The sequence below is a fragment of the Pinus tabuliformis genome, chromosome 2_2, assembly GCF_031772625.1.
Source record: "Pinus tabuliformis cultivar Carrire ecotype Pingquan chromosome 2_2, CPIR1, whole genome shotgun sequence".
NCBI classification, from domain to species: Eukaryota; Viridiplantae; Streptophyta; class Pinopsida; order Pinales; family Pinaceae; genus Pinus; species Pinus tabuliformis.
The window spans coordinates 275,147,530-275,155,689 of NC_142300.1; the positions used below are offsets into that span (position 1 = coordinate 275,147,530).

At 37.3% G+C, this 8,160-nt stretch overlaps 1 pseudogene; it reads left to right on the top strand.

Moving 5' to 3' along the window:
* The first annotated feature begins 6,931 nt into the window (after positions 1-6,931).
* LOC149192368 (protein ROOT PRIMORDIUM DEFECTIVE 1 pseudogene) lies at positions 6,932-8,160 on the top strand (annotated as a pseudogene).

Sequence of the window (8,160 nt, forward strand, 5' to 3'; positions counted from 1 at the left end):
TTCTCCAAATTAAATATCCATATCTTATCCCCAAAATGTCTTCTCAAAATCTACTTGGGAGAAGATATGGTTTTCTCCAATTAATTTCCAAATTAAATATCCATATCTCATCCCCAAAATGTTTTCTCAAATCTATTTGGCAGAAGATATGGTAAGAAAAGTCAAGGATACTAAATGAAAGAATGAGGGGGTAGTCATGACATTAATGATAGGTGGTTGAGGTGGATGGGAGGAAGAGGCATAAAAGGGGAAGGATGATGAGAGGAGAGGGGGGATCCTTGGTCTTGGTTTGGTTTTGTTTTGGAGGAGGGATGTGGAGAAAGAGGAGAGAGATCAAACTTGGATTTGGAGAGTGTTTGTTTAAATTGGATACACTACATCTGGTTGGACTTGGGCTCGGAGGGCTAGGGAACCTGTGGAGGTTCCCTGGGCTAGGAAATCATTCTTAGTTGGCTGGGAGGTAAATCCAGTCGTGTAGTCAAGAGGAGCATCCCAACAGAGTCAGGAGCTCAGGAGCATCTCAACTACGCTATTGGAACAAGTATTCTTCCATTTATTGATTACTTATGCAAATGGTTGAAATGAAATTCTTACTTATTTAAATTGTGGTAAATAAATTTTAATGGTATACTATCACCAAATAAATGTTTAGATATGAATAAGTTATCTCCCATCTTATTGTGTTTAAAATTAGATAAATTTAGTTTTTAGTTAGAGGACCCTAGGAGGGATCCTCACACACAGTGTAGTAGTTGTACCAATTAGGGAGGAGACTCCAAACTGAAATAGCGAATAAGCACTCCAAAAATACATGGGAGGACTCTTAATTATACTTACACAGAAAAAAACCATGATGGCCTTGTATTGCCTTTCTTGAAGTTTTCAGCTGTAAGGAGTTTCTTATGAGCCCAAGTCTAAGAAGAAAAAGTTGATCTGTGATATGGATTCATTTGTCTTAAACTGAATTAGTGAATGAGCACTCCAGGTATATATGGGAGGACTCTTAATTATATTTACACAAAACATGCCATGACCTTGTATTTCCTTTCTTGATGGAGTTTTCAGCTGTAAGGAGTGTCTTATGAACCCAAATCAAGAAGAGAAAGTCTATCTGTTCTATCGGTTCATTTGCCCATATTTTGTTCCAACTATATCCAAAAGGGGAATTCATTTGTCAAGTGGTTTGGGGATAGGCTAACATTATTTAACATTAGTAACCCCCCAGGAAATATGATCTTCCATTAGTCTTTCTCTAGGACATGTGTAATAACACTACCTTTCCCATTCATGGAATACCTCAGTACATCTCGAAATAATAGAGTTGCTGGTATTTATGCTTTCCTACCCACAGAAATGGTCACCATAGTTCCATTTATAATTCAAACAGACTTAGTTTTTTTTTTTTTTTATATGCTAGAGGAATTGGTAATAACACTGCCTTTCCCATTCATGGAATATCTCATTACATGTCGAAATAATATAGTTCCTGGTATTTATGCTTTCCTACCCACAGAAATGGTCACCGTAGTTCCATTTATAATTCAAACAGACTTAGTTTTTTTTTTCTATGCTAGAGGAATTGGTAATTGGGCATGGAATACCTCATTACATCTTGAAATAATATGGTTGCTGGTATTTATGCTTTCCTACCCACAGAAATGGTCACCGTAGTTCCATTTATAATTCAAATAGGTTTAGTTTTTTTTTTCTATGCTAGAGGAATTGGTAATTGGGCTGGTTTCGTACTCGCATAACATGGGGTCGATTCTGACCACTACCACTATACCTTTAGGTGCCTACGAATGCCGTTTCTGCAGACATGGGTAAATTGGGGCGATTGGAACCTCAAACCTCCTGGTACATAACACTTCATTTTCACAGTGATTGTCAATTGAGCTGCACCCAGGAGCTTAAACAGATTTCTTAGTTATTTCTCAAGGGGGAGCATCATTTTCTACAACAAGTGGAACCAAGGAATACTTGACTACATTCCATCAACTTTTTGTTCTACAACTAGTTCCATTTTGCACAGTGTGCAATTGGCTCCTCCATGTATAGAGCCCACTTCTTCAAATACTTGCCTATTGATATTCCCTCTTCTCTGAAATTAAGACAATTCAGGATGCCATTTAGGTCTAGTTGAAGGAAGAGTGATCTTATGTTGGGCCCAAAATGCTTATGGCATTCCTGAAGAAGCTTGTTGAATATTGCTTTTGTTAGAGACATACTAGACAATGCATCTGAAATTGGCCTAGAGAGCACTAGTGGTCTATGGTCGAGTGGGTTATTCATAGTACATTCTTGCATGGAGAAACACAAGTTTCCATGCCTCTTTCAATTCTTGGGAGTAGGATGTCTATTATTGCTGGTAGCCCCATTTCATTCTTATAAGATTGGGTTGGGTTGCAAATCTATCAGAGGATTTATATCTGCAATTTCTGTGCTTTCTTGCTTAAAACTGGGAGAATGGTATTTCGACTCGTTACAAATATTTCCCTATTTTAAGTTTGTTAATGATCACAAGAGAGTGGACTGGGCTAGCTTATCAGATATATATAATGGCCACAAACTATATTTTCCCTCTAAGATGAAACATATTTTGTACTTCACAAAATGGAGTGGCGAGTTTGTGTATGTTGTGAATTTTAAATTCATGTTGGATGCCACTCAAATAGCCATGAGAAATTTGGATTCTCAGTGGATGATTTCGCAAGAATGGTTAAACTGCTATTGTCATAACACTTATTTTTCTGTATCAAGTTCTATTAACCTAGTCACAGAGCAAGTTAAGGTTTCTAACGGTAGCAAATTTGTTATCATTGTCACCTGTTTTTGTATTTTTCCTAAACCAGCAACCATATTGACGGAAGAAAGATTTGGAGATTATGCTTATATTTTCCAGTATATAATCATAACTCTTGATACATAGTCAAGAGTTCCAAAGAAGAATTTGTGCCAGCATCCATGAGCATGTGAGGTCAAGTTATTGGGGAGCAACCTATGGGTTGATCATGGGTTAATTGCTTGGTCAATGGCTTACCTGAAACCAATTCCTCTCTCGTGGTTGGGAAGGGAAAGATGATCTCGAGTCATCTATTAGAAATGATCTCAAAGCAGTGGAGATTCCATTTCTAAGACCACCACCAGATATTGTCTTTCCTGGACTTTCCTCTTGAGAAAGAGATAATTTTTTCTCTTAAAGTGGATGCAGTATTTGATAGCAAACTATATTGAGACACTCCCTAATTATCCAAAAGAAGCATAGATATAGGAAAATGGCTAAGAACACCGAGTATCAATCTCGAAACATGTACTTCTTGTTCAATTTTAAATGGTAATCCCCTCATTCTCAGTTAAATGATCTTAATATTTCATTCCACAACAAACCCATGCATGACTTGAGATACTCTTCACACATGTCGGTTGTTGTTGACTTTAGAAACGGATGTGGTGTGTTCACTGTTAGAAATCAGGAGGATTTTCAATTTTATCTTAGATTTCCATTACATGATAATTACTTGTGAATCTATCAGCATTATTATTATTATGTTATCTTTCTTCATCAAGCAATTACCATAAAAACATGAAGATCACAGAAGACAATAGAACACAAGATATAGGCTCCAAGTCCGGGTAAAACCCCTATAGGGGGAAAACCCAGAAAATCTCGTATAGAATCAGATCAAATGAGATTTCCAAGATCCATAACCACAAAAATTCCGCCTCTAGATGCTAAGCCAAAACTTTCTTCCTTCCAACAGATTCAATAGCAAGAGACCAACAACAAGAGATATATTAAGGTAGATCATCAACAAACCCTAGCTCCAAGAAGAAACCCTTGCTTTCAGATTTCGGCCTTCCTTGTCTTCTCTATCTTCTTTGCGATAATTCAAACCAAAACATCCAAATGTGTGTGTCCAAATGAGCTCCATCTACCCTCTATTTATATAGATTAAAGGGGGTGCGAATAGACATGTCCATTGGGGCAGAGCCGACTTGGCATCTAGAGGGGTTTCTGTCCCAAAATTTACATTAAAAAATTTCTTTTCCTTTTCCTTTTACAATAGGTCCAAAATAGGTCTTTCACTTAAAAACCTAGAAGCATGAAGAACATGCTTATCTAGAAAAATAATAATAATTTTCTTTTTTCTTTTTTTTTCCTTTTTACATAAAAACACATAATGGTAAAGATTATGAAGAACGAAACTAATTACATTCTCCAACACTCCCTCTTAACTAGGGAGGTATTCATAATTGTAATCCTCGTACAAGGATATTCTCAAACTAAAATATTCTCATAAGAAGAGTTGGATTGGTATTATGTAGAAAAATAATAACAATTTTCATTCTTCTTTTCTTTTGCTTTTTACATAAAAACACATAATGGTAAAGATTATGAAGAACGAAACTAATTACATTCTCCAACACTCCCTCTTAACTAGGGAGGTATTCATAATTGTACTCCTGGTACAAGGATATTCTCAAACTGAAATATTCTCATAAGAAGAGTTGGACTAGTAAGCCATCTGTAAGCATCAACATTATGACCAACACCGTCTTTGAGGCCTAACCTGACAAACTCAACTTTATTCGAGAGCATTATGCTGAGAGGCTTTACGTGAGATACCACACTACATCTAAGGCACATAACCCATCTGGATGTTCACTAGGCATGTCCTTTTAGGACTATTCTTACCTTGGATTTATAACCCTCGATCCTTGAAGAATATCTGTCCTCTTCGACCACTCTTATCTTGGATACTTGTCCTATCCTCAAAGAGTGTCAATACCTTTCCTTTCTTGAATTGTCCCATCCTCACGGAAACCACAAATGCTTTATCTAGTCCTCCACCATTCTCTCTCCATGGCCTTCACTTAAACTTACAACTGTTACTCTTGGTCAAGTGCATGAAACATGAATAAGAGAATGCACATGTGATGTTTTATCATCACTCCCTCTCAACCAAAGAGCATATCCCCAACTTCCTTTCAATTGGGAAGCCATAACCACAAGCTCTTTAGCTTGTTCCCATAGTTCTTCATGGAGATAGCTGCGTGGTTCCTTCTTTCCTTAGTATCTCTTCCTTCAATCTAGTGACAGGGTTTGGGTCATCGACCTTGCATATCACTTTCCTTTCTTTATCATGAATGAAGGCATTATATTGAGCCTTATCAAACTTCAAGCCAATCATAGCTCCCTCTGAAAGTGATCTTCATTTCATGAACTAGAACTTCAGGTTATCTCTTCACACTGCTACCTTTCAATCCCAAGATGATGATGCAAACATCTTGACTACATGATTGCCAAAGCCATCCATACAGTTGAACTTGCCTCAACTATTATCATGTAATCCTGTAATATCCTTCCAAGTAGCAAAACAGTATGTATGATGATGATCTTCTTGTCAAAGCATCAACTTTCTTGAGTTCTTCGAGATCAACATCCTTTCGTATGATCCATCTCCACATGAATCTTTCTACATGCATTCATTTTAATTAGAGTGCCCATGGATCGAGCTTGATTACCAAGCATTAATATGTTCCTGGGAGTTGTCATTGTTAACTCCCTTTCTTTCTCGCGAAGACTATACTTGATGTTGATCAACATTGTTATATTTATGCCATGCAATCTTGTGAGAGAGTCTTGATCACATTTCTTTGGACAACATGCATCCATATGGAAATCTTACTGAACACATTTTATATCCAACTCTTTTGTCAAGAGTCTTATAGATATGAACCTTTTCCTGAACAGTTACTTATAATATGCATACCTTTGTTTTTCATACAATCATCTAGTCATCCCTTTTGAATGAGCTTGCTTCTTGTACATGGAACTTTGACCTTTTGCATTCTTTCATCCTTCAAGAGTATTGATTCCAGACTAGATGGAATATATAGCAGTGATAGTTGCTACCAATAATCTTCCAAAATGATGATTCTTATAGGATCTTTACGATCCCTCTTTGCAAAATGACTCCCTTTATCATGATGTTAGAAAAATGCTTGAATGAACAATAATATGCAATATGGTTCCAATTTTCTCATTTTCTTTAAATTAGATGATCTTTCCTAAAGCAAATTAAACAAGTAGATTCTAATCTTTCTACTATCAAGTGCTTCTATTTATGATTCCATGCTTTTTACAAAATCAAGACTCTTCTAGAAAATGCAACGGTGCATGCTTACTCTTTTAATAATCAATGAACTTATCAATTCCTTTAGGGTCCTTACAGTTCCTTCCTTCCATCATGCTCATCATTGCTTTGATTTGTTCGTCCATCCTTCTTATCTTGCTTTCTTTATGTACCTGCAATTTTATCCAAACAAGTACAACCAAGTAAATATACAAATACAAGAGCATGATGTCAAATCTCCTGATCGAGGGTTTCCATTGTGTCTCAGAGGGTGAATTCCAAGGGTTCTGTTGACGGTGTTGGAAATCTATCAACCAAGGGGTCTCCCCAATGTGAAGTCCCAATTAGACCTCACATCGTTTGGAATAGGAGCCCCATCCAGAGTATCGGCCTGGTTGCCATGTATTCTTATAGATTTTCCTTGGCTCTAACTGTCAGTAAGAGAGAGGAACATGTGGTGCCTTCGAAAAGCAAGAAGGTGTCCTTGGTGAGTGTTCGGTTGTAGGTGTGTCAAAGTTTTTCTACTATGGAGGAAAATAGTAAAGTGAGCTTCTAAGAGGGAGGTAATAGTACCACCCAAGTAGAGACACACACGAACAAGAAGGATTTGTCTGACATACATCATAATAGTCCACAAAATATGCGACGGTCATTACAACCAATGAATGAGAAAGTTTTGTCTAGTATCCTGCAGAATAGTCCATAAGGATGTGACAACAATAACAACCATTACAACACATTCTCAATTAGATAAGTACTAAAATAACTGAAATAGTTCAACGACTTTAGCATATATGAAGGTAAACATGAAATACAAACATCCGCAAAATAGTCTTACAAATATTCATAATCCATGCACGAAGAACGTGTCGGCCATGAAGGTTTCTATTATTAGGTAAAATTTCCAAGACACATGTATACAATGAACATCACTAGCTCCAATAGTGGAGTGTTGGAGCCACTTCTTGCTCCTCAAAAGAACTAGTTTGTCTCTCTAATGCCTTGCGGGAGGAGCCAAGGTGAAAATTCCCTTGCTCATACAATGAGGGTGTACATATAACCAATGGGGTACCTCCCTAGTGACTCTTTGACTACCCTCATGACTGTTTGACTTCCCATGACTTTTCAACTTTACTTGACTCTTAATATTCTATGTGTCATTTGGACTTCCACTTTACAATACATTTTAGATAGATAGATTTCAGAAGCTCCATTATTCAGAAAAACCCTCGCTACTGTCGCCTCATAGGTGAGGACACAAAGTATACCAAGACCAAGTATGTGGAGATTGTTGAGCGTGATCCTCAATTGAGTCTGTGCGCCATAGAGAAACTAAGAGAGCAGGGATACAGAGAACACGGTAAGAGTGAAGAAAATATTAGGTTTTCATTCATTGTCAATAACCCCCCCAGGGTTTAAGATCAACAAGGCTTATAGAATATTTGTATTCAAATGGCAGAAATTGCCCTATTGGTATCCCTACGAAGACATAAGCAGGCATGATGTCAGGTCCCTCAAAACCCATAGGTGTTTGGAGAAATGAGTGGTTGCTACAATCCACGAGTTACTGAATCTCACTGTTGAGAAGAAGATTACATTGGAGAAGATTGCCCATTTGAGGCACTCTTTCTATTTTCCTAATAAGCTTAAGAATTTCCTCCTGCAGTATCAAGGTATTTTCTATATTTTGACTCGCGGCAACAAAGGTAAGCTTCATACCATTTTTCTTAGGGAGGCTTATAAGAAGGGGGAGTTGATAGAGCCCACTTGTCTGTATTTGGCTAGAAGGAAATTGGTCAACTTGATAATGTTGAGTCCTAGAAAGGATACCTATGATGAGAGCTTGGTGCATTATATGAAGGACAAAGATGATGAGCAAGTGACAAGGGAGTATCTTGAAAGAAGCATTAGATTGGGTGCAGATGTGTCTTTAGAAAAGATTGACAATTTAAGCCAAAAGACCTCTGAAAGACTTGGACAAGTTTCTTTGGGGCACGGGGCCAATGCATTTGAAGATACATAG